This window comes from Mus caroli, unplaced genomic scaffold (genome assembly GCF_978045245.1).
Source record: "Mus caroli unplaced genomic scaffold, Mus_caroli_1 scaffold_11, whole genome shotgun sequence".
Taxonomy (NCBI): Eukaryota; Metazoa; Chordata; class Mammalia; order Rodentia; family Muridae; genus Mus; species Mus caroli.
In genome coordinates, this window is record NW_028227266.1 from 35017648 (window position 1) to 35030009 (window position 12362).

Consider the following 12362-nt stretch of genomic DNA (forward strand, 5'->3'; position numbering starts at 1 on the left):
TGTTTTTGGCCAAATGAGAGAGTAATGTGACTGTACTATACGTTTTCCACTGACTTAAGGGTAAGGTCATGTGTAGAACATAGCAACTTCAACCTCCTTCACTGGGATTCCTAAGGTCTCATTTGTTATAATGATGCGGAATGCAACATCATGCCTAAGTTTAAAGACAGATGAGCAGAATTTAGAGCTTTTGGGATATGAACTTGTGTATTTGAGCCTTGATGGAGAAATCTGTGACTCGGGATAACCAAGTAAGGATTGAGCATTTTAAAGAAACAATGAATAAATTGGAGGGATGAAGTTATTTATCAGGACAACACAAAGATGATGCTTATTAGAAATATATGTGTTCAATTCTTTTTTTCATTAATTTTGTTTTTACTTATTCACTTTACATCTCATTCACTGATTTCCTCCCAGTCACTCCCTCCTGCAATCTGTTCTTGCTCCTTCCTCCCCTATTCCCCTATGTGGGTAGGGGTCTCCCTGGGTGTCTGCCCACCCTGGTACATCAAGGCTCTGTGAATCTAGGTATAGCTTTTCCCCCTGAGACTGGACAAAGCAGTGCAGCTAGAAGAATATATTCCACCTACAGGCAACAGCTTTTGGGATAGCCCTGCTTCAATGGTTCGGGACCCACATGAAGACCAAGCTGCATAGCTGCTACATATGTGAGGGGAGTCCTAAGAGCAGCCTGTGTATATTCTTTGTTTAGTGGTTCTATCTCTGAGAGCCCCAGGGGTCCAGGTTATCATTTTATGTTGAGATCCTTGATTCACTTGGACTTGATTTTTGTGCAGAGTAATAAATATGGATATATTTTCATCCTTGTATGTGTAGATATCCAGTTAGTGCAGCACCATTTGTTGAAGATGCATTCTCTTTTCCAATATATCATTTTGTCTTCTTTCTAAATAAATCAAGTGTTCATAGGTGTGTTGGTTATTTCTGGGTCTTTGGTGCAATTCCATTGATCAACATGTCTGTTTTTGTACCAATCTCATGTGGTTTTTAATCATTAGTGCTCTGTAGTACATCTTGAGGTCAGAGATGGTGATTTATTCTATTTAATTGTTCAGGATTATTTTGGCTCTACAGGGATTTTTGTTTTTCCATATGAAGTTGATAACTGTTCTATAGCAATATTAGTAGTAGTAGAAGATTAATCTGCTCTAATCTTCTCAGCAGCATTAGTGTGTGTACCTTGCTACTTGCCCCAATGTTCTGGATTCTCAAATGAAAGACACACACACACACACACACACACACACACACACACACACACCACACACAGCCTTATATTTACTTGTACTTACTAAAATCTGTATACTAACTTTTCTACCCTAGACGCAATGCAGGGGTGGGGGTTGGGTGTCTCTTCTCTGGATCTTACATTATTGTATGATATTTCTTCTACAGCTCTTAAGCCTAGATTTTATTCCTTTCTTGGCTTGGTAATTCTGTTTTCTCCTTGGTCCACTTGCCTGTGAATCCTAAAGTCCCACCTCTGTCTCCCTGCCCAGCCAATGGCCCCTGATAACCTTATTTACCAATCAAAGCCAAATGGGGGCAGGTGTTAGAATTAGGTCTATGCTCCACCCCACAGTTACCTGACAACAGCCAGGTAGGTCTGACCCACTCTTAAAGGAGCTGTTTGTCCCCTCTTTTTGCTCTCTCTCTGTCTCTGTCTCTGTCTCTCTGTCTCTCTGTCTCTGTCTCTGTCTCTGTCTCTGTCTCTGTCTCTCCTCTCTTGTTCTTTCCCTGCTTCCCTTTACTCTGCTCTTCCTGTTCTCTTCTCCCATCTCTCTCCACATGACCTTGGCCAGCCTCTACTCCTGTACTCTTCTATTTCTCTACTGTCTCTCTCTGCCTTTCTTTGCCTCAACTACCCTTTTAACTGCCCTCCCCATTCCCTGAATAAACTCTATTCTATACTATACCACTGTGTGGCTGGTCCCTCAGGGGGAAGAGATGCCTTGGTATGGGCCCACTGAGGCACCCATTTCCCCCATACCTCACCACACCTCCAAAGAACATATTGCCCCCCTCTTTGTCTTTTTATAAATACACCATTGGTGCCAAAACCTGGGATTTAGAAACTCTCCAGGTTTGCATCCTACCCCAGATATCACATGGAGGTCCACACTCTCTAGCCTAAACTTCGGAGAACTGGGAAGCATCTCCCTACCCCCATTGGTCAGCGTAAATGTCCTCATGGTCCCAGGGAGAGTTCTCAAGCTCAGAACTACTGCAGGTGAGGATGGGAGGCATTCAGTCTTTCACTGACACTCATTCTAAGACCCTTTCCCCTTGGGTGAGACTTTCCTCTCTCCTTTTGAGACAGTTTCTCATGGTTGAGAAACCCAGGCTGGGCCTGGATAAACTGCTCTCTGTCTCAGAAGCATTGACTTTGAGTGTAACTCCAAGCTCCCATGTGCCAACCTGGAGGTCTGGTCTGTGCTAGAATCTCTCTGTTTGTTAATGATGCCCTCAGGATGCTGGTAGGGGCAGAATAATCCTATTCTCTTACCCATGGGTTGGTCTTTACCACCTTTGTCCCTACTTACTGAGATGTCTTGGTCTCATTCACAGTTAACAGAAAACATTATCTCTACATGGCCACTAAACTGGCACTTTCTCGTTAGCAACCCCTAGCATAGTCTTACCCCACTACACCTCCATCATTTTCTGGCTCTGCATGCCACTGTGGCTCCTGCTGATCCAAGGGTTCATAGTCTGAAAAGCAGGATGGCCCTGCACCCTCCTAGGGACTCTGCTTGCAGCTCTCCCCCTTCTTGCATTTGCTCATTAGCTCTGTTTTCTGTTAGCCATGGGAAAAGTGAGTCTGGCCTTGCTCCTTGTGTCCTGCCAGGGACTCTGTGACACATGTTTTCCCACTTGAGCATGGCCACCTGTGTTTTCTCTCAGAGGAGGGTCTCCTGAACTCTGCCTGCCAAAGCTGCCACTGGGCATTGCCTGCCCCCAAAGCAGCTTTGGTCCTGCCTGCCCCTATCTGCCCTGTTGCTGCTTCCTTCTTTGTCCACTATTGTAGTTGCTTTTAGGTGTTCCAATGCAGCTGTGAGAAAAACAGCCTTTTTCTTGTCTGAGAAGCTGCTTTCCCACTCACAGGAGGGAGCCCCCCTCCCCCGTCTTTGTCTCTGTCTCTGTCTATGTCTCTGTCTCTGTGTCTCTCTCTCTCTGCCTCTCTCCCCAGGACTCATAAAGTGAGAGCGAGTGGCACCATGTGCCACAAGAATAGTAAGCATACTGCTGGGATATGGGATGCTACTTCAAGTGCTCCATCCCCCGTTCCCCCCCTCCTTGCCCCATTCAAAGCACTGGTCCTTGGCCACAGCTGCTGTACCAGCATTCAGCAGCACCTTGGAGGTGCATACAGCTGGTTCTTCAACTGCACATACACACACGCATTGCTTGGACCAGCCTGCTCTCTTTACAATCCGTTTCATCATCGATACATGCCCGATCCCATTGCCTGTTCTCATGGCCTGCTATATCAAGTCACTGCTGTCAGCTAAATGTGATTTTCTTTACTTACACAACTTGTCAAAATTACATAAGATTTTCATTTCTATCCTGTCTTGCTAGATGATGTTTATTTTATTAGATATTTTCCTCATTTACATTTCAAATGCTATCCCAAAACGTCCCCTATACCCTCCTCCCTGCCCTGCTCCCATACCTACTCACTCCCACTTCTTGGCCCTGGCATTCAAATGTACTGGGGCAGATAAAGTTCGCAAGACCATGGGGCCTCTCCTCCCAATGATAGCCGACTAGGCCATCTTCTGCTACATATACAGCTAGAGACATGAGCTCTGGGGGTACTGATTAGTTCATATTGTTGGTCCACCTATAGGATTGCAGAGCCCTTGAGCTCCTTGGGTACTTTCTCTAGCTCCTCTATTGGGGGCCCTGTGTTCCATCCTATAGATGACTGTGAGCATCCACTTCTGTATTTGCCAGGCACTGGCATAACCTCACAAGAGACAGCTATATCAGGGTCCTTTCAGCAAAATCTTGCTGGCCTATGCAATCTAGTCTGCGTTTGGTGGCTGATTATGGGATGGAACCTCAGGTGGGGCAGTCTCTGGATGGTCCATCCTTTCATCTTTGCTCCAAACTTTGTCTCTGTAACTCCTTCCATGGGTGTTTTATTCCCTATTCTAGGGAGGAATGAAGTATCCACATGTTCGTCTTCCTTCTTGATTTTCTTGTGTTTTGCAAATTGTATCTTGGGTGTTTTAGGTTTCTGGGCTAATATCCACTTATCAGTGAGTGCATATCAAATGACTTCTTTTGTGATTGGGTTACCTCACTCAGGATAATATCCTCAAGATACATCCATTTGCTTAAGAATTTCATATATTCATTGTTTTTAATAGCTGAGTAGTACTCCATTGTGTAAATGTACCACATTTTCTGTATCCATTCCTCTGTTGAAGGACATCTGGGTTCTTTCTAGCTTCTGGGTATTATAAATAGGGCTGCTATGAACATAGTGGAACATGTGTCCTTATTACCAGTTGGAACATCTGCGTATATGTCCAGGAGAGGTATTGCTGGATCTTCTGGTAGTACTATGTCCAGTTTTCTGAGGAACTGCCAGACTGATGTCCAGAGTGATTATACAAGCTTGCAATCCTACCAGCAAAGGAGGAGTGTTTCTCTTTCTCCACATCCTCGAAAGCATCTGCTGTCATCTGAATTTTTTATACTAGCCATTCTGACTGATGTAAGTGGAATCTCAGGGTTGTTTTTATTTGCATTTCCCTGATGATTAAGGATGTTGAATATTTTTTTCAAGTGCTTCTCAGGCCTTTGGTATTCCTCAGTTGCGAATTCTTTATTTAGCTCTATACCTCACTTTTTAATAGTGTTATTTGATTCTCTGGGGTCTAACTTCTTGAGTTCTTTGTATATATTGAATATTAGTCCTCTATCATATGTAGAATTGGTAAAGATCTTCTCCCAATCTATTGGTTGCTGTTTTGTCTTATTGACAGTATCTTTTGCCCTACAGAAGCTTTGCAATTTTATGAGGCCTCATTTGTCGATTCTTGATCTTACAGCACAGGCCATCACTGTTCTGTTTAGGAATGTTTCCCCTGTGCCCATATCTTCAAGGGTTTTCCCTACTTTCTCCTCTATAAATTTCAGTGTCTCTGGTTTTATGTGGAGTTCTTTGATCTACTCAGACTTGAGCTTTGTACAAGGAGATAAGAATGGATCAATTTGCTTTCTTCTACATGATAACCACCAGTTGTGCCAGCACCATTTGTTGAAAAGGCTCTCTTTTTTTTCCACTGGATGGTTTTAGCTCCCTTGTCAAAGATCAAGTAACCATAGCTGTGTGGGTTCATTTCTGGGTCTTCGATTCTATTCCATTGATCTACCTTGTTTGTTGCTGTACCAGTACCATGCATTTTTGTTTGTTTGTTTGTTTGTTTGTTTGTTTCACAATTGCTCTCTAGTACAGTTTGAGGTCAGGCATGGTGATTTCCCCAGAGGTTCTTTTATTGTTGAGAATAGTTTTTGCTATCCTAGGCTTTTTGTTAATCCAGATGAATTTGCAAATTGCCCTTTCTAACTTGGTGAAGAATTGAGTTGGAACTTTGATGGGGATTGCATTGAATCTGTAGATTGCTTTCGGCAGGATAGCCATTTTTACTATATTAATCCTACCAATCCATAAGCATGGGAGATCTTTCTATCTTCTGAGATCTTCTTCAATTTCTTTCTTCAGAGAATTGAAGTTTTTTTCATACAGATCTTTCACTTCCTTAGAGTTACACCAAGGTATTTTATATTTTTTTTGTGAGTATTGTGAAGGGTGTTGTTCCCCTAATTTCTTTCTCATCCTGTTTATCTTTTGTGTAGAGAAAGGCCACTGATTTGTTTGTGTTAATTTTATATCCAACTAATGCACTGAAGATGTTTATCATGTTTAGGAGTTCTCTGGTGGAATTTTTAGGGTCACTTATATATACTATCATATCATCTCCAAATAGTAATATTTTGACTTTTTCCTTTCTACTTTGTATTCCATTGATCTCCTTTTGTTGTCTAATTGCTCTGGCTAGGACTTCAAGTACTAAATTGAATAAGTAGGGAGAAAGTGGGCAGCCTTGTCTATTCCCTGATTTTAGTGGGATTGTTTCCAGCTTCTCTCCATTTAGTTTGATATTGGCTACTGGTTTGCTGTATATTGCTTTTATTATGTTTAGGTATGGGCCTTGAATTCCTGATCTTTCCAAGACTTTTATCATGAAGGGGTGTTGGATTTTGTTAAATGATTTCTCAGCATCTAACGAGATGATCCTGTGATTTTTGTCTTTGAGTTTGTTCATATGGTGGATTACATTGATGGGTTTCTGTATATTAAATCATCCCTGCATCCCTGGGATGAAGCCTACTTGGTCATGATGGACAATCGTTTTGATATGTTCTTGGATTCGGTTTGCGTGAATTTTATTGAGTATTTTTGCATCGATATTCATAAGGGAAATTGGTCTGAAGTTCTCTTTGTTTGTTGGATGTTTGTGTGGTTTAGGTATCACAGTAATTGTGGCTTCATAGAATGAACTGGGTAGAGTAGCTTTTGTTTCTATTTTGTGGAATAGTTTGAGGAGAGTTGAAATTAAGTCTTCCTTGAAGGCCTTATAGAACTGTGCACTAAACCCATCTGGTCCTGGGCTTTTTTTGGTTGGGAGACTATTAATGACTGCTTCTATTTCTTTAGGGGAATTGGGACTGTTAATATCATTAATCTGTTCCTGATTTAAATTTGGTACCTGGTATCTGTCTAGAAAGTTGTCCTTTTCATCCAGATTTTCTAGTTATGTTGAGTATAGCCTTTTGTAGTAGGATCTGATGTTTTGGATTTCCTCAGGTGTACCTTTCTTCAGCCTGGGCAGGCTGGTTCAGACTGTTAGTTACTGATGTGGGGCCACCTGCTGTGCTGCTTCTCATCCCTCTCCTTTGATGTGACACTGTCTGCCACCTGCCTGAGGCCTAACTGGTTCTCCAAGATCTCTCAGAGTTAACACCAAACTGTGAATTTGGCGAGTTTCTGCTAAATGGATATTTTGACTACTTCACAATAAACTTGGCGTGACTGGGGATGGGCTTCCCTCTTTATAAAGTGCAGATTTTCATTAAACATTTGAGACTTGATCAGAATCCTGTCTTGGTTCTCTCTCTCTCTCTCTCTCTCTCTCTCTCTCTCTCTCTCTCTCTCTCTTCTGCCTAGTTTCCTTTTCTTTCAGCTCCAGGTTGTCTCCCGGGCTCGAACCCAGACATGAGAGCAGCAGGCCGGCCCCAACACTCAGGATCTGTTGTTATGTCTCTCTTTTCATTTCTGATTTTGTTAATAAGGATATTGTCCCTGTGCCCTCTAGTTAGTCTGGCTAAGGGTTTATCTATCTTGTTCATTTTCTCAAAGAACCAGCTCCTGGTTTGGTTGATTCTTTGAATAGATCTTTTTGTTTCCACTTGGTTGATTTCAGTCCTGTTCTTGATTATTTCCTGCCTTCTACTCCTCTTGGGTGAATTTGCTTCCTTTAGTTCTAGAGCTTTCAGATGTGCTGCTAGTATGTGCTTTCTCCAGTTTCTTTTTGGAGGCACTCAGGTCTATGAGTTTTCCTCTTAGGACTGCTTCCATTGTGTTCCATAAGTTTGCGTATGTTACGGCTTCATTTTCATTAAACTCTACAAAGTCTTCAATTTCTTTCTTTATTTCTTCTTTGACCAAGTTAACATTGAGTAGAGTCTTGTTCAGTTTCCACGTGAATGTTGGCTTTCTATTATTTATGCTGTTATTGAAGATTAGCCTTAGTCCGTCATGATCTGGTAGGATGCATGGGATGATTTCAATCTTTTTGTATGTGTTGAGGCCTGTTTTGTTACCAATTATAAGGTCAATTTTGGAGGGGGTACCATGAGGTGCTGAGAAGAAGGTATATCATTTTGTTTTATGATAAAATGTTCTGTAGATATCTGTTAAGTTCATTTGTTTCATAACTTCTGTTAGTGTCCATCTATCTCAGTTTAGGTTCTGTTTCCAGAATCTGTCCATTGGTGAGAGTGGGGTGTTGAAATATCCTACTATAATTGTGTGAGGTGCAATATGTTCTTTGAGCTTTACTAAAGTTTCTTTAAGGAATGTGGCTGCCCTTGCATTTGGAGCATAGATATATAGAATTGAGAGTTTGTCCTGGTAGATTTTACCTTTGATGAGTATGAAGTGTTCCTCCTTGTCTTTTTTGATAACTTTGGGTTGGAAGTCAATTTTATTCAATATTAGAATGGCTACTACAGCTTGTTTCTTGGGACCATTTGCTTGGAAAATTGTTTTCCAGCCTTTTACTCTGTGGTAGTGTCTGTCTTTGTCCCTGAGGTAGTTTCCCTGCAAGCAGCAAAATGTTTGGTCCTGTTTGTGTAGCCAGCCTATTAGTCTGTGTCTTTTTATTGGGGAATTGAGTCCATTGATGTTAAGAGAATTTAAAGAAAAGTAACTGTTTCTTCCTGTTATTTTTGTTGTTAAAGTTCGTTTTCTGTTCTTGTGGCTGTCTTCTTTTAATTTTGTTGAAGGATTACTTTCTTGCTTTTTCTAGGGTGTAGTTTCCATCTTTGTGTTGGTATTTTCCCTTTATTATTCTTTGAATGGCTGGATTCATGAAAAGATATTGTGTGAATTTGGTTTTATCATGGAATACTTTGGTTTCTCCATCTATGGTAATTGAGAGTTTGGCTGGGTATAGTAGCCTGGTCTGGCATTTGTGTTCTCTTAGTGTCTGTATAGCATCTGTCCAGGATCTTCTGGCTTTCATAGTCTCTGGTGAGAAGTCTGGAGTAATTCTAATAGGCCTGCCTTTATATGTTACTTGACCTGTTTCCCTAACTGCTTTTAATATTCTGTTTTTATTTAGTGCATTTGTTGTTCTGATTATTATGTGTTGGGAGGAATTTCTTTTCTGGTCCAGTCTATTTAGTGTTCTGTAGGCTTCTTGTATGTTCATGGGCATCTCTTTCTTTAGGTATGGGAAGTTTTCTTCTATAATTTTGTTGAAGATATTTGCTGGCCCTTTAAGTTGAAAATCTTCATTCTTGTCTACTCCTATTATCCGTAGGTTTGGTTTTCTCATTGTGTCCTGGATTTCCTGGATGTTTTGAGTTAGGATCTTTTTGCACTTTGCATTTTCTTTGATTGTTGTGTCCATGTTCCCTATGGAATCTTCTGCACCTGAGATTCTCTCTTCCACCTCTTGAATTCTGTTGCTGATGCTAACATCTATGGTTCCTGATTTCCTTCCTAGGTTTTCTATCTCCAGAGTTGTCTCCCTTTGGGTTTTCTTCATTGTTTCTACTTCCATTTTTAGATCTTGGATGGTTTTGTTCAATTCCATCACCTGTTTGGTTGTGTTTTACTAAAATTCTTTAAGGGATTTTTCTGTTTCTTCTTTAAGGATTTCTGCCTGTTTAGCAGTGTTTGCCTGTAGTTCTTTAAGTACTTCTACCTGTTTAGCAGTGTTCTCCTGTAATTCCTTGAGTGATTTTTGTGTTTCCTCTTTAAGGGCTTCTACTGTGGGTTTTGAGTCCCACCTTGTGTGAACCCACACTACATATTTCGCAGTGTTCTCCTGTATTTCTTTAAGTGAGTTATTAATGCTCTTCTTAAAATCTTTTACCATCATCATAAGATATGCTTGTAAATCCAAGTCTTGCTTTTCAGATGTGTTGGGGTATCCAGGACTTGCTGTGGTGGGCGTACTGGGTTCTGATGATGCCCAGTGTTCTTGGTTTCTGTTAGTAAGAATCTTATGTTTACCTTTCACTATCTGGTAATCTCTGGTGCTAATGTTTAAGCTGTCTCTGACTGGAGTTTGATCCTCTTGTGATTCTGTTAGCCTCTGTCAGCACTCTTGGGAGTCCAACTCTCACGTGAGTCCCAGTAGTCTGCAGGCAAGATCTCCTCTTGCAGGGCAGGTGTCCAGAAGTCTGGAGCTCTGATCTACCTCCTGAGTCCTAGGGTCAGAGCCCTCCCTGTAGGCCAACTCTTCTCTAGCAAGCAAGGTGCCCACCAGGGGCCTGGGTCTCAGCTCTGCCTTCTGGCTGAGGATGAAGGCCTGATGAAATCCTGTCCAAGAAGCTCTTCTGCTTCAGTCGCCCACATGCTCTCAGGCAATAATGAGGTCCTGGGTGTGGTAGGGGTCCTGTGGCATGGAGTGTCCTCTGGGGCCATTGCTGCCCTCGGCTGGGTTCAGGCAGAAGATGGTGAGGCTGGCACTGACCTGTGATCCTGAAGTCCTGGGTGTGCTAGGGGTCCTGTGGTGTGGAGAGTTCCCTGTGGCTCTTGGCACCCTTGGCTGGGTTCAGGCAGAAGATGGCAAGGCTGGCCTGGACCAGAAAGGATCCCAGCCTCTGGTCAGACGGGTTCCCTTGTCCCTGTTCCTGCTGGCACAAGACCTTCTGCTATTCTTTGGAGCTGATGTTGCATTTCACTCACTCGTGATCCTGAGGTGATCCCGAGGTCCTGCAGTGTGGAGAATACTCCAGGGCTCCTGGCAGCCTCTGGTGGGTTCAGGCAGAAGATCATTTTCTTTCATCTTTGGCTAAAGGCATCATAAATAGTCCTGAGAAAGTATTAAAATGTAGCTGGCTAGATACTAGCTCAATTGGTGCCTTATAGGACTACACTGGATCTATGCCAGAAAGCTGATTTGAAAATTAGGGAAACTCAGAGAAATGGATGATATGTTTAGACTAGAGATACACAGAGATTACAACTCTTCACTGTATGACTTCTGATTCTAAAGAAGGTCTAGAAAGTTCTTTTGTTGCTGTAATTTGTGATATCTAAAATTCCCTTCAGTAGAGACAGTTCTTTTTAGTGGCCCTATTATCTGAGTCAGGAGGCAATGAGTGCTGTGACAAGTTCATCACTGGTCACCCACTGACCCATTAAAGTGATGGATACTGACTGAAACAGTGTAATCATCATTTTTAAAGACCTGACCAACAGGATCATTATATGCTTCATAAGCCATCCAATCCCCATAAATGTTTCATGATTTGTCATCTTGTTTAAATATATAGTGCAGAATCCCTGTCCTTTCTTTTTCCTCCTTCTTACTATCTGCTGTGATATATCACATAACTTGTTTATTATTTGTTTTCTCTTTCTTAGTAATTGATACATACTATGTTTTTGTTAATATTTTATTCTGTAACCTCTTGAACAGTGCTTGGCAGAATTTCTCAACTTGTTGAATGAGATAGTGAGTATCACTTTCTTTTTCAGAGTCTCAGATGTGCCTTTGTCATTAATGAAGTACCTTTGAGCACATTTGAGGTTCTTCTCAGTGCATTCTTAGTTATCTCCCAGAGATGTATCCCTTGTTGCTTTTCTGAACCCATTCAGCTTGACTTAGTTAGGGTTTCTATTGCTATGAAGAGACTCTTTTAGCACAATGCCTCTTATAAAGGAAAATATTTAATTGGGACTGTCCTATAAATTCAGAAGTTTGGTTCATTATCATTATGGAGGGAAGCATGGTAGCATGCAGGCAGACATGGAGCTGGAGAACCTGAAAGTTCTACTTCTGGATCTTCAGGCAGCAGGAAGAGAGAGTGATACTGTACCTGGTTTGACCACCTGTTACCTCAAAGTCCCTCCTTCTACTCACCTTTCCATGACACACTTCCTGCAACAATCTACTCTAACAAGGCCACATCTCCCTATGAGCCTATGGGGGCCATTTTCATTCAAACCAGCACACCACATATTTCAGTAGTGTTTTCTTTTTATTACGGAGTTGAATTTCATTTTAATGAAACACCATGGCTTATTCATCCCTTCTGTTAAGCCCTACTTTGTTAATTTCCAGTTTGAACACCTGTGAGATGTCAAGTCCTGCTTGGCCATGGGATGACATGACATGGTTACTGCCCCTGGTACAGATCCAGAAGGACTTGGGCCTCCTTGAGTCTTGATGGTTGCTATGGGCAAAAGACTTGTTTATATAATAGTGCACACGAATGCTGAATATATATATGCTTATATATATATATATATATAAGCATATATATATATAATTTCTCAACTATGCAAAATATAAGGATGCAATAGGAATTTTTTAAGGAGTTTCATAAATGTAAAGGAAAAAAGGCAACTGCAGTGTGAGCCAGCTTGTCTGAAAGGTACTAAGGAAGAAGATAAAGAAATTTAGGGATCGGTGATTGCAAGGCAAAATCCCACCCAGCTAAGTTTATTGTTTATGCTTACAAGGGCAGGTAGATTCCTGAGCTCAAGGTCAGCCTGGTCCAGGCACAGGAGTGGGAGG